We start from the raw sequence: 23,966 nt of genomic DNA, 5'->3' as shown, positions 1-23,966 counted from the left end.
TTATCTTCAAAAAATATCAGATTTAGCTCTCTGTAAGTTATTGCACTACAAAGTTTGGGACTGTGTCACTTAGTTGTTGTCCTTTTCTCAAGTCAAAAAGCTAAGCTCATGCCTACCTTGTGTATGTGTTTTTAAAAGCTTTTCTTAACACCTAATGTGTGCAAATTGTCAACTGATATTGTATACTGATGGGGCAGTGTCATGTGTTTAAATGTTTGTCTGTTTAATGGAATTTGGAATTTCATTTAAGAAACCTACATATTTTGATTAGCTTTTTGCTTTAATGATGCTGTTCTATTAGTAGTGCATTGCACGTGTATGTGTGTGTGAGTGTGTGTGAGTGTGTGAGTCTGTGTGTGTGTGTGTGTGTGTGTGTGTGTGTGTGTGTGTGTGTGTGTGTGTGTGTGTGTGTGTGTGTGTGTGTGTGCGTGTGTGTGTGTATAACATATTTATATAGAGTATATTAGCGTTATGCATTCTCTTTGGTAAGTGCTAGTCATAAGTGACATTACATGATCTGTTGCCATGGTGGCATACAAAATCAGATTTTTTTCTGTAATTGCATAGCTATAGAATGATTAACTGGGGAAGTTCAGTTAGCAGGACACTTGGACTGCAGAACTGTACTTAACAGCAGTATATTTGTGTAACAAACAGTATTTGGTACTGGAGCCTCTGCTGAAAATTGGCTTCCTTCCAAGTCGGACTTCCCTGGAAAACAAATGTTAAATAAAAATAAAATGTGTGGTTTACTGGCAACTCAGTGAGAACTGAATTCACTAAATAAAGATAGTCATTTAAGTTTCAGTCTTGCTATCTTTCAGGAAGTACATGGTAACACAACATTTCATTTTAGCAACTTTCTAAGATTATACAAGCAACATTTAAAATGTGTCCCCAGTTTTGGGCTTTTGTCCCCCCAATACATTTTGGCTTTTTCCTGATTTCTTGTGCTGCACAGTTCTTCAGGCAAAGAGAAGTTTAGTGCTGGTTATTCAAACTTAACTTGTATTGCTAGTAGCACAACAGGTAGCAGCCTTGCTTTTGCTGCAGAAGGCTGTGGGTTCTACTCCCACAGTATGTAGATAGAGTGCTGATACTACTATGCTGTGTTGTACTTTTAAAGATGGTGGATGGTGCAGTCCTGAATGTCCTCCTTTGGCAGAGATACCTAGTAACTATGAACCTGTTATCAGTCTGCCATCCATTCCCTATTGAAATATTATTAGCTTATCATTTTTAATGTAACATATGTAATTAATTCTTCAAGGGAAGCAGACTCTGTATTTGTAGAGGAAACAATGAAATATAAAGTTGTTTGCTAGTAGCAACCTCTTCATTAGTTACAGATGTCTTTAATGTGGAATTATTTTGTTAACTTTTACTTCTGCAGACATTGAGCATATTTACTGTTACTGGTGGATTGTAGAAGTTGAGTAGACTTTTATGATGGAAATGTTCTGAACTGGGCAGTTTTGCCATTATTGGTTCATGCATTTTGTTTCATTGCTTACTGGAAAAAATGTTCAAAACAATACATTTAAAATGCGCACTAACAAGTGAGCTGTATTGTAGAAGGAATATAATTTAATACAGTCAGGAAGGTGTATCAAAGAACATGTGCATGTTCCGTGTGCAAGAGGCCTGTAATTTGAAAACAGGCTCAGCCCAAAGGTAATCTTTATCCACCATAGGCCAGATGCATTTTCTTTGAATGTGGATTTCAATGCTGTTTCAATGAGTGTGAGTTTCAAGGGCAGAGATGTTTTACTGCTACGTCGATTTTCATTGTGAGACTGTATTGCTTTGTTTAGCAGATGTCTTTTAGTGTTTTGTGCTATAAAATGTAAAGTAAAAGTTTTAAATGAAATCCAAATAATCATTGTAGAGGTAAAGCACTATGCATATTACAGTGTTTATGGTAAATGGGGAGAAATAGCCAAGTAATGGGACATTGGAATGGCTGCAGGGGACTCTGGGGCCATATTTTGTTTGCCTGTTCTTCAGTTTACATTTGAAAGTTGGTATCCTACAATTCCATTGGAGTGGGTGGGGTTACATAATTATGTATTGAAATTTTATGTTAATCAGCATATAGATTTGTACCTATTTTTCATAGGACTTTGTCCAGATTTTTGATGTTTCCAGATTGTGAGGTATGATGTGGGTATGTATCATTAGGACTAAGTAATGATGAAGTATGTGTGCCAAGACACTATGTGGTTGTATATCATTACGGCTAAGTAATAATGAAGTATGTATGCTAAAACTCTATGTGGCTGTATATCATTAGGGCTAAGTAATGGTGAAGTATGTGTGCCAAGGCTCTATGTGGTTGTATGTCATTAGGGCTAAGTAATGATGAAGTATGTGTTCCAAGGCTCTATGTGGGTATATATCATTAAGGCTAAGTAATAATGAAGTATGTGTTCACATGTTCACAGCTTTTATGTTTAGAAAAAAGATTTCTCCATGGTCACATTAAGTGTATCTTCCCAGTAAAGACTTATTCGTGTGGAGAGTCTGTAGGTGAAAGGGGCTGAAACCATTGTTTTGTGATAGTTCAAGAAAGGCATGTAGACAAAACCTATATTTTAGCTTTTAGAATTAATTTCTTTTTTTGCAGTTGCAGTCTATATAGTTTTTGATGTATTAGAATCTTATAGTATGAAAATATCCATTAGATTCATTGCAAAGCAAGTGTGTACAGACTTTTTTCTCTTACATCTGTTCCACTAAACCAGTATAACATAAGTGCAGACTATAACAGATTTTTCATATATATTATATAGAAATATTTAATACAAAATGTCAGATGTGTCTAAAATAAAACTGTATAATACTTGTATTTCAGACCAACAAAAGGCATTTATAGCCATTAGAACTTGTAATGTACCATACTACTTTATGTTCCTCTAGTCTTTAGAATACTGGCTTTTGAAAATTTTATCTAGCCTGATGGTGGCTTTTTAAGTCTATGCCAAACTGACAAACCTGCTGACATAGAAAAATCAGCTGAAATGAACCTCATGGTGTTACTGCTCAATGTCAACATAAATAAATAAATAAATAAATAAATAAATAAATAAAAACACAGTCCCTCCATGCCCTCCATACACGTGAGAATATAGACATCTGTGCAATTATTGAGACATTGTTTAAAGAGGCAGAGAGTACCCTGGCAGTATAAGGTTTCAGGGCCTTAAAAGACATTAAGAACAGTAGCTGCACAGACAATGGTTAAAGGTGGAGATGTATCTATATACATCAATAATGAGCATACTTCTAGGTTGGTTAAACAGGATGATGCTCTGGAGCTACTACACATGCAGATCACCATAGACAAAATCCTGCACCATATCCTAGCCAGCTATAGGTCACCTTCAATGTCCCAAGAAGCTCACAATTCATACTTGGACCTACTAGAGACATGTACAATACAAACTAACACCCTACTCATGAAAGACTTTAACCATTTATAGGAAGAGAATCCTACATGGCCACAAATCTACAAACACAGAAATTTCTAGACTTCAAAAATACAAACATCTTTGGCCAAATGGTGAATTCTCCCACTGGAGGCCCCAACATACAGGACCTTGTACTCAAAAATATGAGAGAATGCTGCACCATCTCCAATGTCTGGTCCTTCTTTGTAAGGTCTGAACATAAAACTGTTTCCTTTGAAATCAAAATAAACTCTGTAACCCTAAGAAAACCAGTGACAGTTAGGAACTATTCCAAGGCAAACTACCTTTTATTAAGAGATGGTTTGTCAAAATTCAGTGACTCTACAAACCCCAAGAACACAGCAGCCAACTCTGAATGGATCTCAGAAACTCTGTACTATCAAGTCCTTGGCTACATAGAGTTTTCTGTACCTACAAAAAGCAAGCCCAAAAGCCCCAGAAACAAACTGCCATGGTGGCATCCCAAATTAAACAGGATATACAAGAAAAGGAAAGCAATTATGGCAAAATTCAGGAAGGGTATTTCCCATAAAGATAAAACTCTCATCAAAATAAATAGACAACTAAGTGGGCTAATTAGGTCAAACAAAGTTAACTTTGAGGTTAGGATAACCTCCGAGATGTCAGAAACTTCAACAGCAGCACATAGCAATGTGCTGAATTGGTGGTTAATGGTGCCACATTCACCAAGCCTGGCAATATAACAAACCTGTTAAGAGACAAATTCAATTTCAACTTTACCCCCCTCTCACCCCTCTCAAACATAACCCGTCCAACTATAACTAATGAGAATGTACTGCCTGCCTTCACTAAAGCCAAGAACATAGCTTCAATGCACTCCTTTAACATTCTGGGATACTTCATGAACAGTCTAAAATATGACTTATCAAGAACTCTGGAGTCACTATTTAATATAGTCTTAAAACAGGCTTTGTACCACAAGAATGGAGGACCACAACAATCAACCCCCTTCATGAGGGAGGACCTTCAACAGATCCTGGAAACTACAGACCCAATAGTCTGACTAGTCTTATTTGCAAAGCCATAGAATGAAGTATCATGGAAATTATCAAGAAGGACATAGTAGACATCCATAGACTGGATCTATCCCAGTTTAGTTTTGTCAAAGGAGGGTCATGCTTACTGAACCTGATGGATTTCTTTGAAAAGGTCACTAAGGCAAAGGATAAAAGGACAGTAGTACCTACTGCTGACCTGGATCTGGCTAAAGCATTTGATGCAATACTCTACTCAGGCATTGTCAACAAACTTACACAAATAGGAACAAACCCCTTTATAATACACTGGGTAGCTAGCTGGCTCACAGATAGGACACAAAGGTTTACGATCAGTGAGGCCACCTCCACAAAGAGGCCACTCACCAGTGGAGTCCCTCAGGGTTCTGTGTTGAGACTACTCCTCTTTGGCATCTACATCTTGGAAGTCAAAGTCAAAGCCTCCGGCTGACCAAATTCTCAGATGATTGGAAACTGGGAGCATTCATTGAATCCCCTCCCCCCTTCCCAAGATGAGAGCACCCTTCCAAAGCCATGGCTTAAAACTCAAAACAAAGAAATCTGTTATAGTAATTTTTGGGAAGTCAGACACTCCAGGTAACTACATCATCAATAAAACACCCCTAAAAGATAATTCGCTAGTCAGGGATCTGAGAACTGCATATAGTAACCTGGTCTTTGACCTGTTTGTGTCCAAGGTAGTAATACAATCCTTCTATGTTGCTGAACTCATAGGAATGGGCATAGTGTCTAGGTCCAGAAAGGTCGTTATGCCACTTAGCCCTCATCAGACCCATCATAGAGTACAATGCCCCCCTTTGGCATGTACCTGACTAGACACATGCAGCAAATGGAACTTCCATAAAGGTTCTTCACAAAAAACAATACTGGGAGTAAATGCAATGCCCTATGCTCATCGCCTCAAGACCCTGTCTCTTTACTCAGTATCACACAGACTTCTGTGTGGGGTGGTTTGCCCAGTGTACAAGGCATCCTTGGACTCTGTTTTGATTAACCTTTTATACGTCCACAAAACAAGCAGCATCAGAACTACTAGATCAAAAGGCCTACATTTTGCTTTTGACATAAATAGGAAATGCTGAAGAGACAGACATGTTTCTCAGAGAATTCCCATATCTATGTGAAGCAGAGTTCCTGCCTAAACTATTTAAGTGCAACTTGGACCAATGGATGGGTAACTGGAAATTCACCATTGGTTTGGTGCATATTTCTCTGATGGACAGAGGCAGTCAGTAAATGTGACCCACATATATAAATAAAATATGTAGGTCACATTTTGGATGTAGAGTTAGGCTTATAAGGTCATTAGTGGTCATTAGCCTAGTATACACCTATGAACTTATGAATATGTGAGGTGTATAGATATATATATATATATATATATATATATATATATATATATATTCAGAATGAGGAATACTGCACATGTGTAGAACATATCTATTTTGAGCTATCAGAATTAAACTGTAGATATCTCTGGAAATCAACCAGCTGAATTGGTGTAAAGCATTAAACCCTGACTATGACCTAGGTACTAGAGTTTAATTAGTGGCTTGAGGACCTCCTGGAGATAGTAGTAGTTGGAGAGAAAAGAAAAATGAAGTCTCAACTGCTTGCCTTTCTTTCTTGGGGAATATGGAGATGATGAGCAAATGACAACAGCACTCATGAAGACTACTGGGATAGGTGAGCAGACAAACCTGGGAAGCATCACTGACCCAGAACCTGGAAAGGACATGGTTCCAAAAGACCCATCTCATTACCTGTCTGGCCTATTTAGGTGACAGCAGCACAAGGAAGTAGGCCTACACTTGTGTAAGTCAACCTTAGTTTGTAACAGTGGTAGCTTCTGTGGCTCATTCATCTCCCACAAAAGACCCATGATCACCCGAGTGAGGATCTAGAGACACTAGCCCACAGGTTTTAACAGCAGTGATATCTTATACTATGGGGAAACTATGTGATACAACCCCTATAACCATACAAACGTGTAAACAGTGACAACATTTTCACTGGCAAGTGCTGTCCTGTGATATCCTATAGTGAGAAATTATTGCCATTATAAGCAAGATAAATATTTCACCCTTCTGTTTCAGTAAGTTGCCACTGTCTTTCAACTGTGTTATTTAAATCGTGTGAAGTAATAATTCCTTTATGGTGTAATAAGATAATGTTCCCATGTATAGGCAGTTTTTTGACTTCTTTCAACGGTTATATGCCAGACATTAGCTAAGTGTTACTGACTGCTTTTAGTACATTTTTTTATGAGTAGCTGTTGCCTACATATGCTTCTGTCATGCTCCCTGCCTCCCTGTCCTCCATCTATGTATCGTCTCCCTTCTATGTCAATAGTCTTGCTCCATCATATTTGAGCAATGCCCGAAACTCCTACATATGCTTCTGTCATGGTCCCTGCCTCCCTGTCCTCCATCTATGTATCTTCTCCCTTCTATGTCAATAGTCTTGCTCCATCATATTTGAGCAATGTCTGACGCTGAGCACCAACTGCACCTGTGGCTAAATGGAAGTACACAGTTTATGGGGGTCTATATTATATGTTCGAAGTTTGAAAACTTTGAACGTTAAATAATCGAATTTAAATGTTCAAAGTTTCAAACATCGAACATATAATAAACAAAACAAAACAAAAAAAAAACGGAACTTACCTGACTAGTGTAGGCAGGGAGGCAAGCCCCCCTGCACCCCCCACTCTTTAAATATACCAACTCCGAGACCGCACTATAGTGAGGTAAAGGGAAGATTTCCCTTACTCCTCTGCAGTGTGGTCTCGGAGTTGGTATATTCAAAGAGCGGGTGGTGTGGGGGCTGCAGGGGGACTTGACCCCCTTCCTACAGCCGTCAGTTTTGGGTTTGGGTTTTTTTTTACATATGTTCGATGTTTTATAACTTCGAACATTTAAATTCGATATTTTAATGTTCGAAGTTATAAAACTTCGAACATATGATATAGACCCAGTTTATGACAAAATAATGTGAGTTTTTGCCTTCAGCCATATTACTGTGATGCTCTTCATGTTGCTGTGCTTAACTGTGTATAGTTCAGTTAATCTATTTTTCAACAAGCTGAAGAGGTGAATGTACAGCTTTCAGTTGTCAAGAGGGTAATGAAGAGTTACACATACACTCTCCTTTTCTGCAATCTGCTGTCACATGGGAACTTTGTGAAGTATGACATCCTAGGTGGTATGTTTAGATAATGCTTAGGTATACAAGTGTTTCTTAGAATGCTGTCAAGTTTCAAATTCAGGTGCATGCAAAAAATGTTTTTGAATGTTTTGTATGACTCCTGCGGCTGCAAATGTTGACTACACCATTCCATAACACACCATTATCCTGCTCGTATATTAATGCCTATGTTTACTATTGTGAAGCCTGTCTTGTACAGATAATACCTGAATACTTATGCTGATAAAGCAAACAGTAATGCAACAGAACCATGCAGAAATGAAACATGCAGCAATCTGCTATGTCTGGATGGTGTATTTCTGTTTCCAACTGTCCACCTCTTCCCTCCACTTCTATGTCATCCAATAAACCTCTTTGATTACAGAATGTTTCCATAAGCCATGTTTCTGCCAGCAATAACATGTTTGATCCCTAATGTGCTTCATAATACAATAGCAGCATTCATATAAGGATTAACAGGTCTATATTACTTTCGCGAAAACCCCTTTTAGCGAACGACTGTTTGCTGAATGATAACCAGTGAAATCTAACTCCCCCAAATTGGCATTCCAATGATTTTTTTCCTGGGGGGAAAAAATGCTTGGCCAACCTAAAACTTGACAAAATTTAAAACCCTTCAAAGTGGGGGGCTTCGTCCCCCACACTCCTCCAAACTAAATATATCAACTCCGAGACTGCACTACAGTGGGAAAAAGGGCAAATTCCCAATGATGGCCAAGTATTTTTCCCCTAGGAAAACATTAATTGAAATGGGCATTCGTGGGAGTTAGATTTCACTGGTTATTATTCAGTGAAGATCCATTCGCTGAAAGGGGTTTTCATGGATGTAATATAGACCCAGATTAACTAAATGCAACTGTCATGACAACTGTGTAAATCATTACACATGAAACTAGACCATAACATATATCTATTCTGAATTCCAGCCGATTCACACAGGGATGTATGCATATAATACTGTTTTGCATAAAAGTCGGCAAAGAGCACCATAGAATACTGCTAATTCCGATTCTAAGCTCGACACCTGAAGATACGATTATGCATATACTAATAATTTTCAGGCAGAGAGTACGAATAAAATGTACAACAGATAATTCTTTGTTTAGGTTGCACAATGTTTGCTATGTCTACATTACATTTTGACAAGTTATCATGATTTCATAGTGATGCTGACTCAATTAACTCAGTCAGTCTCAGGGAACGTGTGAGGGAACATGTATATGCCATCAACAAGGAGGATGATCACAATGCCTTAGCTAGACACATATTAAGTGTAGGGACATCATACTCTTGTAAGTTCAGTGTACTACAGTTAATGAAAAGAACGAAAAGATTAGGAAATATAAAAAATCAAACGGAAGAATGTGAGAATAGATGGATCATCAGATTACAGGCATATAGAGGACGAGGGCTTAATGAGAAGGTTAGTTTTAAAACCTTTTCTAGCAGCACGTCCTTATAAACATTGATTTTTTGAATTTCCTTGATTCTGCTATTTTTATTGATATAGTTTATATATATATATATATATATATATATATATATATATATATATGTTTGTTGAAATGTTATGTTTGTTTTTATGTTTCAGGAAGGCACATTATGTCTATTATGATAGAGATATATTTTATGATGTATGCCTTTATTTTTTAAGTGATTTAAACATGTGATGATGCTATGATGATGCTGATTGGGTGCTTTGTATTGGTGTCCATATTTAAGAATGTTTTTTTGAAATGTAACTGTTTTGAAGTCTGATGAAGCGTTGAGAGAACGCGAAAGCGCTTACTTGCACTGCAGGAATAAAAGAGTTTTTATTAGCCGTGGTGAGCCCTATCTGTTTTTTGACTTTTGATATTGGATCTGAGAGGGCTCCTTATCCAGGACTGTTTGTTGTGTTTTCTCAATTAACTCAGTTTGTTAACGTATGTCTGCTCTCTGTAGTTACACTTGCAATTATGTTATAATTTTGGTTAACCTATTCACACATAATTCATCTCTGTTATTCTGCAGTGCACTGTCCTATGTAAGAAGTGTCTGTCTTGTCACTGTGCACTGTGCAAGCATGAGACAAGGCAAGTGTGCAGTCATTCAGGAATGAATTGGCAGGAAAGTTTGATAATCCTCCTGTTTACAACTGATTGTCTTTAGCATCCCATACTGTGAAACAGGTACATGTCTCTCTTAGTAGCACAATGTACATAAAGAGCAGTATATCAGTCTTAGTAGAGAAGTATGTCATTACAATGTACATGAAGGACAGTATATAAAAATTAATAGAAAAGTACATTTTACATGGTACAGTTGCAGTGCTGTTACACTGTTCGATGCACACATATACATCTGTCCTAAAACCTGTGATGCGCAGTACCAAACTGAATTTCTACCAATTACAGCTGTGCTTTTTGTAACACTTACTACTAATACTGTGCTCTTTAGGTTGCTTAAGTAGATATGTAGGAGGTTTGATGCTCACCATGGAAACCTTGTGTGTGCGCGCGCGCGTGTGTGTGTGTGTGTGTGTGTGTGTGTGTGTGTGTGTGTGTGTGTGTGTGTGTCTGTCTGTGGGAGGTATAGTGACAGATAAGTTATGCTTCCATGTCAAAGGTGCTGGGCCCACTTCAAATACATTTAATTTTGCACTCATCTCCCTCTGCACTTTATCCTACTTTTAACAGAAACATTCTTTTTGCAACACAATGATGAGGTCATTCTGTCAAAATTGCTCCCTTTTCCTTTAGGAGGCAGACTTTTCATGTGGTGCTTACAAATAATACTGAGCTTTCTAGACTGTGCAATTAGACAAGTAGGAAGTTTGATTCTCAATACTGGATACGTGTGTGTGTGTGTGTGTGTGTGTGTGTGTGTGTGTGTGTGTGTGTGTGTGTGTGTGTGCATATCTGGGGGGTGGTATAGTGACACATAAGTAATGCTTGGTGCCGTGTCCACTTTCTCTGAGGAGAATATATATAGCTTTGTCCACAGCTCCCTCATTCCATTTTGTACAATGTTATTTTGCCCTTTGACCACTTTTTAGCATAAACATCCAGCTGATAAATAATGGTGATATCATCTATTCAACTGTAAAATGCCACAATTCTACAGTGACATGTCAGCTGACGCTTGCAATTCAGATACTATCTGTAGCTTGTGATCTTAGGGAGCTAATTCAAATCTAGCCATTATTGCTTAGACTACATTGCATCAGTCTTATTGTGACTATACATGTTGCTAACACTGTTCTCAAACACATCTGCTGTGTACATATATAGATGTTGATTCCTGTTACAAAAAGCTATTATTTATTTTATTTATTGCCTTTTGTTTACTGTGATGGTCTGACTGGGCACTCAGGCCAATGTTCAAGGGAGGCCCCAGAAGATAAGCTCCATTAGAGTTACAAAAAAATGCAAAAATTACAAAGAATTTACAGAGAAAATAGAATCAGTTTCTTAACAATAGAAATGGGATTTTAGAATCATCCAGTGGGTATTACTGTCAAGACAGAGGTTAATACAACTTGAGTTCTGTAGGAGTGTTATACAATAATAAACAGGTTGCATTCAAATGTACAGCAATAAACAAATTTCATTTACAAAGGAGCATTACAACACAGGATACAGTTATAAATATAGGTAGGATTTAATTACATTTATAGGATAAGGTAGGATAACTAGAAAGTTAGGGGCTGGTGATAGTCTACAGATCAGAGAGAGAATGAGAGAGTCAGTGTATTGAGTTCAGGGTGTGAACATGAACAAGAACAGAGTCAGGAGGAGTCTAGGTGCAGTTTTAGGTTGTGCATAAGCTAGATGTACAGCTGTCCTGTTTTAGTGGGATGGGCAGGGAGTTCCACTGTCTGATGACACAGGATGAGTATTGTGAGTCTCCAGCTGTATTACGGGATTTGGAAATTATTAGTAGGCTCTGATTACCTAAGTGAAGGCAACGTGGTGGGGAGTAGTGCTTGAGAATGTTTTGTAGAGAAGGGCATATGTGTGGTTTGTGAATAATTTATATGATAAATTCTCACACGGCAATGCTTTTATTCAGTGTAATGATGCCATGTGATTACATTTTCCTTACATAACAGTTGTAGTAAGTGTTCTCCTCTGGCACAAGGAAATGAGAGAACATTCTGTATGTTGTTGACATATCCCTTGCAGAAATAACATGACGTAATGCCTTGAAATACCAATATATCTCACAAATGCAGTGAGACTTATTTTCTACAATATCAAGTAATTTCTGTAGTAAAATGCTTGGGGATTCAAAACCCACATTCAGTGACTGTTAGCTTTGTGTGGCCTTCTACTTTAATGCCTGAATGGCATCCACCACAGTTATGATGTGTACATTTACAGTGGGAGAGGCATGCCTCTCAAAGTGATCATTTGCAACACAATCATATGACGTAACGACTTAGCATAGCTGGAGTGTTACACCTGTGTTAAGACTTCCACTGAGGTGTTGTGTTTTATCCACATCATTAGTCGGTATACTTACATAGCTTGCTGTTCAGTTCCAGAAAAGGGCAACATTATATGAATGTACTGAAGTTTCACCAAAAACATTGTATCTAGTTATTCTTATCCATTTTTATGTTGAACAATGATATATCATCACAGGTTGTGAATACATGGTACTGAAATGGTTATTTGGAGCATGTTATGCTATGAGTGCTCCTATGGCATGTACACTGAGTACCAGTTTGTATAGCATACCCACACAGATATGATGTGGTCCAATTCTGTGGCAGTGTGTGCACCACATGATGGAATCATTTTCCTTGCTACAGAAGCATTGACATTGTACTGTTTACTCCTGTGTAGATAGTAAACATTCTGACTAAATCAGATTGTTCACATTATTTATGTTACTCCTTTCTTACTTCACACTTTGATTTCAGTTATTTGTAACAGCCTCCATTGCTATCTCCTGTAGCATATGCAGTAAATACAGAGATATGTAGAGAGCCTAGTGTCATATGAATGGGTATGAATCTGTTAACATCTGTTTACCTGTCAGTCAATGAGCAGCACACATATTCACCTAGCACTGCTGCTTGACTTACTCACAGAAAATTATTATGGCACAGAGTGCCACCTTTTTCAGGCCTTGACTTACAAGGTGGGGCATCCATACCCCTTATGCTAGGCAAGTGCTGTAAGCCCTTCAAGGGTGCTCTTCGTGACACAAACAATATACATATTCCTGGGGCATCCATTATTGATATACATCAATATCTGTCCTGGCATTTGTCTGAAAATAACAAGATGCAAATGTTTGTTATGTGATTTATTGCTTACAGGCATTACTTTTTTTAAATAATTATGCTCTGTATTGCAGGACGTCATCCAAATAATTCTTTATTACTGCATTTTTTAATTTACACTGTACAACTTAATGGTAGATGAGGGCTTCCATGAAATATTTCTTACTATATGACATGCTGCCAGATCATCAGAAACTGTGATTGGGCCTCTGTTATGACACTTTCTTGTGTAATAGTGCTGTTGAATTGCTGTTATGTTATGTTACTGTTCCTTATAATTCCTTGTGAGCATGCCCAGTATAATGATGTATGAGATGTGTGCAATTTACCAATGGAAAACGTGAACTCATGACTTTGTTAGATCTGTGCTGTTATTTGTCACATATGTATATTGAGTAAGCATTTACATAATTATGGAACACATGCATGTCTATTACATGTTTATAGGCAATAAACCTCTTTCCTATGGGTGCCAATAACAGTTATTGGCAAACAAATGTCCCTTTCTGATGGGCATGACACAACAGCTGTATAGGTCTTTTGTTCTACTCATTCATGCTGATGTGGAGAATACAGCAGTGGTACTGGATAGCATACAAAAATTATCTGCATATATATCTCATATGCTATAACTCCTCGATGCATTTATCCCATTAAGTATCTACTGTCCTTGCTGTTATCTTAACTCAACATTTTATTAAGATGTATATCACATTAACTCCCATTTGTTACTCTTTAGCTTTATGTCCCTGCCACATTCTTTGTTAGCTTGTCAGTTTTTTTACATGCATATGGCAAGTATTGTCATTGAAATAATTATTGTTACATCAATACGGCAGTGTTAATGTTACAAATGTTTCTTTAATACTTCAGCACATTTGTCTGCAGGATCTGAGTACATTTTCCCAATTTATCTAACCCTCTTAATTACTTTGGCAGTACAACCTATGTTATTTGAGTACATTTCCACCATTTTACCCCCCTTCCTTCAGAATTCTTTCAATGTACTTGCCCTTAGTATTTCCGGGCTATAGCACATGCTCTTATTTTAGGTTTGCCTATAGGCAAGCCGATTGTTAATATTCTGTGTTCATGCTTGCAGACACATTTTCATGGATGCAAACACTAATGGGGACCACAAAAAGGTGCTTGTGAATGTGTCGGCACAATAAGCAGCATACATGTTCAATTAGTACTGCTGCTCGTTGCGCTAACATGCTTAAACCATGTAGGCTTAGCGCAATGCCTGTGCGATTGTTAATAAATCAGAGGGATTGTCTAAAACTACCTCACTTTTCTACATGAATCAGAAAGAGAGAGAGAGAAATGCTGCAACAGCTTTACAAGTTGCTCCTAACCTTCAAATAATACAAACTGACCTGAAACTCTACACCTTAATTTATGTTGTTTAGTGCATATGATAATAAGATGTGCAGCAGGTAAGGGTGATAAAGGATAGTGAGGGAAACATACTCACAAGCGAGGAGAGTGTATTGAGTAGATGGAAAGAGTACTTTGAAGGGCTGATGAATGAAGCGAATGAGAGAGAGAAGGTTGGATGATGTGGGTATAGTGAATCAGGAAGTGAAACAGATTAGCAAGGAAGAAGTAAGGACAACTATGAAGAGGATGAAGAATGGAAAGGCTGTTGGCCCAGATGGCATACCAGTGGAAGCATGGAGGTGCTTAGGAGAAATGGCAATGGAATTTTTAACCAGATTGTTTAATGAAATTTTGGAAAGTCAGAGGATGCCTGAGGAGTGGAGAAAAAGTGTTTTGGTACCTATCTTTAAGAATAAGGGTGATGTGCAGAGCTGCAGTAACTACAGAGGGATACAACTGATCAGTCACAGCTTGAAGTTATGGGAAAGAGTAGTGGAAGCTAGGTTAAGAAGGGTGGTGATGATTAGTGATCACCAGTATTGTTTCATGCCAGGAAAGAGCACTACAGATGCAATGTTTGCTCTGAGAGTGTTGCTGGAGAAATACAGAGAAGGTCAGAAGGAGTTGCATTGTGTCTTTGTGGACTTAGAGAAAGCATATGACAGGGTGCCTAGAGAGGAGTTGTGGTATTGTATGAGGAAGTCAGGAGTGGCAGAGAAGTATGTAAGAGTGGTACATGATATGTACGAGGGTAGTGTGACATTGGTGAGGACTGCGGTGGGAGTGACAGATACATTTGAGGTGGAGGTGGGATTACATCAAGGATCAGCTCTGAGCCCTTTCTTATTTGCAGTGGTGATGGACAGGTTGACAGATGAAATCAGACAGGAGGCCCTGTGGACTATGATGTTTGCAGATGACATTGTGATATGTAGTGAGCGTAGGGACCAGGTTAAGGAGACCCTGGAGAGGTGGAGATATGCTTTAGAGAGGAGAGGAATGAAGGTCAGCAGGCAGGGCTAAAACATAATATATATGTGTAAATGAGAGGGAGGGTAGAGGAATGGTGAGAATGCAGGGAGTAGAGTTGGTAAAGGTGGATGAGTTTAAGTACTTGGGATCAACAGTTCAGAGTAATGGTGAGTGGAAGAGAGGTGAAGAAGAGAGTACAGGCAGGGTGGAATGGGTGGAGAAGAGTGTCAGGAGTGATTTGTGACAGATGGGTACCAGTAAGAGTGAAAGGGAAGGTCTACAAGAAGGTAGTGAGACCAGCTATGTTATATGGGTTGGAGATGGTGGCATTGACAAAAAGGCAGGAGTCAGAGCTGGATGTGGCAGAGTTAAAGATTTTAAGATTTGCACTGGGTGTGACTAGGATGGACAGGATTAGGAATCAGTATATTAGAGGGTCAGCTCAGGTTGGACAGTTTGGAGACAAAGCAAGAGAGGCGAGATTGCATTTGTTTGGACATGTGCTGAGGAGGGATGCTGGGTATATTGGGAAAAGGATGCTAAGGATGGAGCTGCCAGGTAAGAGGAAAAGAGGAAGGCCTAAGATAAGGTTTATGGATGTGGTGAGAGAGGACATGCAGGTGGTTGGTGTGAAAGTGCATGATGCAGGGGACAGGAAAAATGGAAACAGATGATCCGCTGTGGCAACCCCTAACAGGAACAGCCGAAAGAAGATGATGAGTGCGTATGATAATTCAGTGACGATGGACATCAGGTCTGTGGCATCAGAGAGCTGAATAGCTCCAATGACAGTCTTCTGTTTCCTGCAAGACTTCTTAAATTTATTTCTGCCTTCTGCTTTTCATAGCTTCTATTGCATGATTTTGGATAGTCATGGTTAAAAAGGCACCACTTTGAGGATGGGAAGTGACCACAAAAATGACGGTGTAAAAAAAGTAAAATGTGTCAGCAATACTAAACGCATTCAATTAGATTGTATTTCATTTAATATTATCAAATTTAGTTTGCCTGTATAGTTAACATGATCTCCATATATCAGAAACAAATGCACCAAGGGAAAACAATTATCCACAATCTCTATTTCTACAGCTCCTGCCTACCACACCCCAGTCCCCCCAGCAACAATTAAACTAATTTCTCTTTGGATCACTTTTAAACTTCTTCAATTTTAAACAAATGTTTTACAGTTCTGAAGATGTCTTTGTCTTGTAAAATTGTAAAGATGAACGAGATTAACATATCCTATTAAAATTGTTCAACTTTTTTACTGTAGTTCTTATTTTTATTATTTTTTAAAATGTGTTACTTCTTTTATATTGCAGTTGCACTATCTAGTGTAACTCTCAATGGGATGGCAGCCTGGTTGTTTAGGATTGTTCACTTGCTGCATCTCTTCTGTTTCCCCCTTGCATGCAAATCATTAAAGCAATCACAGTATCACAGCTGAATGCTGGGAACAGCAACAGGCTTGTTATGTGCTATCAGCAGCTGAAACATGGCAAAAAAATAATAATTTAAAGGGATCACTCAAAATTTCATGGTTCCCTTTTGTTTTGGAGTAAAAGTCAGTACTTTCCAAGAAATATGGAACAGTTCTTGGGCATGTATTGGAATAGGCTTTCCCAGCAAGACTTAGAAAGATGAATCTCTCCATTAAATGGAACATGCCTCCCTGCCTCACATTTTGAAAATGTGGACCAGTACACTAAGTTGCCAGTGCAGAGGTACTACTCCAATATTTTGGAGTCAATGAAAACGATTGTTAACCATGACAGAGAAGAAGAATCATGTTGATATGCCAGACTACATTATTACAAATAACCATTTATATGAACAAATGTCACTGAAAACCACAGCAAATGAAGGACGGACAAGGCTTAATGATTGCACAACAGAGTAAAAATATAATCCTAATGATCATTGAAAGGTGTTTTCAACAAAGTGTATTTGTACTTAAAGTATTTGGCACATCGACTGACTCCCCAGACAAACAATATCTAAACAAAACAAATCTTCATTCACCATAGTGACCTCACCATAAGAAATGGATCCAATCCTACCAGGTGTTTCTGGCCATATCTCCTGAGAGGATGGCACATCCACTGGATTGTCACGCTATTAAAAGTGTTGCATCTGCCAACTACTAATATCCCTAGTGAAGGTTAACATTTCTCCATTCTTGTTGAAAATAGCAGTGCAGATACAAAGCAATTTTTTACTCTATTGGACTCATGTTATCCCATTATGAGTCTTTTCCTACAAAACATTGCAATTCCATCCAACTGACAGTTGTGCTTCATCATTGTTGCAGTACCACCTATGATTACAGCTTTGCTTTATCTTTGCTGTAGTACCACCTATGATAACCTAGCTCTTTGTTTATGGCCAAAAATTGTCTGCAATTTCCCTTCACGTTTTGGATTAAATGAACTACATGATGGTACATAGTAACAGGCAGACACTGGATTTTCTTCCTTAACAATCTTATAATTGAGACCTGACTACAAACCAGAATGTCAGAGTTCAGTTAATGGCCTGGGTGCTAGAAAAGGAATGAACAGGATGATTAGGGGTCCCAGGCAGGAGCTAACTGGTTGTAGGAATCTTGCCTAGCCCAGGTCGATTTGTCCCCTTCCTATGATGGGATGGCTAGGCTAGTTAGATAAAAGTAGTGCAGCCACCAGACTGCTCAACTGGAGGAGAAAAATCCTATTACAACTTACCATAGAGTTAAATATGCATGTGTCATTCAAATGAAAAGAAAGGAAATCTTGCTTCAAATGTGCAAAAGAGAAAAATAATTTTTGCAACTTAATATACTATGGACAACACATATGTGTGTATGTGTTTGTATGTGTGTGTGTCTGTAAGTGGGGTCAAATAAATTAAAATAAATTAATGAATAATTTAGCAGTTTTGTTACATTATGATTGCTGCTAGACAAAATTAAATGACCCCCAGGATTCAGGGATGGCAAAATTCTGTGCAGAAGCAGTGTAACCGCTCCTGCATGGAATATGGCCACTGTGTGATTCAGGACAGGACCATTTTCACATGCACAAGCCGCCCTACACTGTTCCTGCATGCAAAACAGTGAAGCATGCAAATCAGCTCATCTGCTGGTGAAAACCATGCAAATGAGGGAATTTTGAGATTTACCAAACTGCATGGACTCTGTGTAAGAACAGTGTCAATGTAGAAATGTATTCGGGTAGTAACCAAAATCATTTCTGCATCTGACAAAATGGAGGCATGACAGCTCATGTAAAAGCGTGTATTATGTTTTATATATATGTCAATGGCCAAATATAAAGCCATTGGTATTAAAAAGTTTTTTTTTTAATATTAAACTTTTTTTTTTTTTTATGGACGCTCTCGGACGTTTAAGCTTAGGGCAGTGGCGCACAAACAAGATCATGCCGAAAATAAAAAAAAAATGTGAAAAGTCGATTTTAAGTTAATTCTGCATTTTGCCATTATAGTCAATGGCATGCAGAATGTAAACATTACCATGCGGAGACCACTGGTTGTCAAGGGGAAAGAGTCTGTTTTAGTGCAGTAACTAATGACCTACACACTGGGGTATGCAAATGAGGGGAGTTATACTGAATCACAAATTTCTTCAAAGTGTCAGCTTGTACCTAACCATGTAGATACAGCAATGTGTAAGAGCTGAATGACTTAATAAGGGTGTGTGTCATGCTTGCTGTAAGCTCACTGGAGCTCTGTGGCCCATGTTTGCCCTTAGCTAAGCACAGCTAAGGAAGGGGGTGTGTTAGATGTGCCTGAGCAGTGTGTACATTGCCAAAATGAGTACGCGTGTGCTGCGCACTGGATTTTAAGCCAAAAAAAAAAGGAAATGGCAGCACTGTTTACATTTCAGCACTGGGTATGCGTGGCGTGCCTCAGGGCTTAAATAGGAAGGAACTGGGAAGGGAAAACAGCAGTAAGAAGGCAATCAAGGAGAACTAGCATAGCACTAGCAGGTGGAATGTATCAGAATCAATGAATTAGACATGTAGCAGCCCAGCACACTACTATAAACTATGCAAACATCCTACAGACTGCTTTTTCCCACAAAATCTACACCACCGGTGTACACAGATGGGGGGGGGGTTAACTGGAAAAACTAACTAAAAATGTTAGAGGCTGCTGCTGCTTTACTCCATTAATATGTGCTAGAGACTGAGGGTGCTGAGGAGAATGCTGACAACCAACTCACAGTGAGGAGGAGGAGAAGAGTGTACAGACCCAATGTAACCTACCTGGGCCTACATGAGCTGGAGATGGTAGAGCACTATAGGGTGGACAAGAACATTCTGCAGCAAATCGTTGAACTGTGCCAGCCACGCCTCACACACAAAACTAATAGAGGGGAACCCATTTCAGTGGATACCAAGGCTTGTCTAGGCTTAAGAATACTAGCCACAGGTAACGTCCAAAGACCAACTGGGGATATCATGGGGGTCTCACAGGCATCAGCATCCAGGGTACTCCCCCAATTCCTGGATGCCACGACACCACATGCCAATGAGCACATTTAGTTCCCCACCATCCGTGAGACCTTCACCAGAAGTATGTGTCTCTTCCACCATATAGCAGAATATCCTGAGGTAGTTGGTGCTATAGACTGTATGCAGATCCACATCAAAGCACCTGCTGGCAAGTGATGTAGGGTCTACATAAACCACAAGGGCTTCCCCTCCATCAACTGCCAGGTCATGTGCGATGCCCAGGGCATTATCATGAATGTGTGTGCTGGCAGAGCTGGAAGCTATCACAACTCCCACATCTGGCATTGCTCACAGCTGTATCAGGCATTTGCCAGTGGGGACATCTGATATGGCAATCTAGTAGGGGATGCTGGCTATGCACTGGAGCCGTGGTTGATGACACCCATCAGAAATGCGCACACACCCAAACAAGAACACCATAATGAGGCACACGCACAATCCAAGATCATTGTAGAGTGTGTGTTTGGGATGCTCAAGTCACAGTTCCGCTGCCTTGACATATCTGGTGGAGCCTTGCAGTACTCTCCAGCTACATGTACACAAATGTTCATAGTATGTGCCATGCTACACAATATGACCCTGCGGAAACAGCTGCAGTAGGAACAGAATGATACAGGGCCACACAGCCCCCCACCATTGCCAAGGCCAGCATAGGCACAGAGGGATTTGGAGGTGGAATATCTTGAGCCTGCCCCTGTAGGCAGAAGGAGGCATGCCAAGTATGTCCAGGCATTGGCAAAGAGGCAACTCATAGCACACACACTCACACTGTAGGGACCCAGGGACTAATAGCGCACTCTGAGTCACACATACAATAAAAGGGATGCCAAACTTGACACTGCCTGTGCTTTACCATGTATAGGGAGTGTACTACATGCATACAACATAGTCATCCCTCCATCTCCATCCTCTGGCCCAGCAAGAAGGTAAGTCACCCTCCCTATCAATTACTGAATAGAGTAGTATGTTTTCATAGTTGTATGTATGATAAGGCTGCAAGCATGCAAGGGAATTGGGTGGCTGAATGGGACAGCAGCAGACAGCTATATGGGACAGCAGGAAATTCACAACAAATACTGGTATCAACATACTAGGCAGCACTACAGAATGTGACAACCCCCACTGCAGTACATGTGATGGCCCAAATAACTGTGTGTGTCAATAGGTCACACAAATGGATGTCAATGAGGATCACATACCCACCACCAGCCTCACCCAGCAGGACAGGTGTAGATGACCATAAAGAAAGGCCAGGCTAAGACCCCCAAATGGTGGCAATGGTGAAGAGCCCCCCACCAGACTTACACAGACATACTACAACAGGTCTGGCAGTTGCATTCTAGTTCTGAAGGGTAAGAAGTCTGAAACTGAAATTTATGCCATTAAGATCTAACGTGTGCTCTACTGACATGCCTCCTTTATGCATGATAGTCACAATACAATATGAAATGGGAGCCAACAGAGTAACTGAAATACCAGTACAGTCATTGCAAATGTTTAAAGTATGCAGGTGTGCACCCACCCCCAATCCTACATAGAAATTCAGTAACAGATGGCCTGCAGCACTCTCAAATGGCCTACAGTCCTCCTACAAAGGCCCATGCCTCACCTATAGTGCCAATGTACAGAATATCAGGGGGTCCCAACTAACAACCTAACACAGTAAACAGAAAACAAATGCAAGACCATGTTGACAAATGCCAGTAGCATGCTTCCCCATGTCCTACTGGAAGGAGTGTGGACGAGGCCATAAATACTACTGGGATAAAGGCCCAACTATAGGGATACCTCTAAGATATTGCTTACATAATGTTAAGAAGAAGAAAGAATAACAAAGGGGGTTGTAGAAGCATGGATGTCATGGAGTATGTGAAGTCTGAAACTCTAATGTACACCCATACTACTCCCTGACTGCAAACCCATGAATTAATAGCCATAAAACTGCTTGTAAACCACAATGTGAAGGTAAACTGACCAGATATACGAGTCCTGCCTTTGAATAACCTGGATGTATCTGTACAGCTGAGAGGTATGGCCCCAGCAGGATATGGCCATTCCATGCAGTTGAGAAAAGCGCAAGGAGGGGATCCCTAGCCAGCATACTAACAAGGTGCTGCACCATTTACACAGAACCAGCAGTCTGTTGTCTGTAGCTACCCCCCACAATGGCAGGTGTGTGCCAGAATGTGTAGTCTATATGCCTCAGAATATTAGTCTCAGCTTCCTTCATCCTGTATTTCCCTGGTAAATAACCGTGAGCAAAGAATGATAACTGTCAGTAGTTAATGACATGATACATCACAGTGTAAAACAGTACATATGTCAGAAAATCAATGCTACAACCAAACATGTCACACAAGCAGCACAGACAGCAATAGTTACAGTATCCCCTGTATGTTATGCCCATTGTAGTCCATATTGGCAACCTATCTACAGAGATCCTGCAGAAACAATTTGCTAGATGTAGCTGTAGCACATAACACCCCGAACTGGACTCCAAACCCCTCCCTGGAATGGATGCACGCACTCAATATAGAAGGTCATACTGGGCATGCTCCTACACTTAGAGAAATGAAGCCCATGTCTCACAACACAGTGGAATGCAGATATCGGTTATTTGCAGCTGTCTGTGCACACACACACCAAACTGTACACCGTTGATACTTCACACGCACACATTGGATAGGAATACTCACACATATCGAAGGCCAACATAATATAATATGTCAAACATACACACACACACAGACATAGGGAAGAGAAAGACAGACAATGACAGAGAGAATCCCATTATGAGGCCTTTCCCACCCAGTACACATCCCATTGTCCTGTATCACATGATGTGCTGATGTCATTCACTGTAGAAATACCTTTGGTTAGCCCCCGGCCCTATAGTCTCAGTGGTGCTTGTGATAACTGTGTAACACTGCAGTCCAAATAAGTATCCATGTAGCAGTTGTAATCTCAGTCCTGTCAAATGTTAGGTTGTGTGTGATTGTGTGTGTGTGTGTGTGTGTGTGTGTGTGTGTGTGTGTGTGTGTGTGTGTGTGTGTGTGTGTTTCTAAATGAATGTGGTTGAGGCCATTCACATACACACTTAACTTCCCTTACTCCTCCTTCTGCACTGCTGCTGATGTCACTCACCTTCAAAGAAAAGATACCTTTGGTAATCTCTTCAACATGTACGCTCTGTGGTGCTTGTAATACCTATGTAATACTATAGGGTAGCAAACTAGTGAGGTAGGAGTTCTAATCCTGGTTCTATAACTATGAAAATGTGTGTGTTTGTGTGTGCGCCTTTTAAACACCGGATTTTGTGGTCATTCACACTTACTACACTTCCCTTACCCATCCTTTAGCACTGCTGCTGATGTCATTCACCTTCAAAGATACCTTTGGACAGCTTTTTAACTTATAAGCTCTGTGGCACTTGCGATAACTGTGTGATACTGTAGTGTAGCAAACTAGTTAGGTAAAAGTTCTAATCCTGGTCCTGACAACTGTGAAAAAATATGTTTGTGTGAGAGAGAGTTTGTGTCTTTTTAAACATCTACTTTTGTGGTCATTCACACTTACTACACTTCCCTTACCCCTCCTTTAGCACTGCCGCTGATGTCACTCACCTTCAAAGATATCTTTAGACAGCTCTCCAACATATAAACTCCCTGGTGCTTGTGATAACTGTGTAATACTATAGTGTAGCAAACCTAGTTAGGTAGGAATTCTAATCCTCATCATGGCAACTGTGAAAATGTGGGTGTTTGTGTAAGAGAGTGTGTGTCTTTGTAGACACCTGATTTTGTGGTCATTCACACTTACTACACTTCCCTTACCCCTCCTTTACTACTGCTGCTGATGTCACTCAGCTTAGAGGTATGTTTGGACAATGCTTTGCCTATAATCTCTGTGACGCGTGTGATAAATGTGGAACAATGTAGTAGCAATAACTACATAGATAGGGTTTTGAATCTCCTTCCTGGCAAGTGTTTGTGTGTGTACACATATATATATCCATACCTTAAAGATGTTGGTCCCATTTACACCCAGTACACTTCTCAGTGCCTGACTTTAGCAGTCCTGCAGATATCATTCACCTTAGAAGTACCTG

This window comes from Protopterus annectens, chromosome 2.part0, assembly GCF_019279795.1.
Source record: "Protopterus annectens isolate FY-2018-M chromosome 2.part0, PAN1.0, whole genome shotgun sequence".
Taxonomy (NCBI): domain Eukaryota; kingdom Metazoa; phylum Chordata; order Ceratodontiformes; family Protopteridae; genus Protopterus; species Protopterus annectens.
This window is presented reverse-complemented; position numbering follows the sequence as displayed.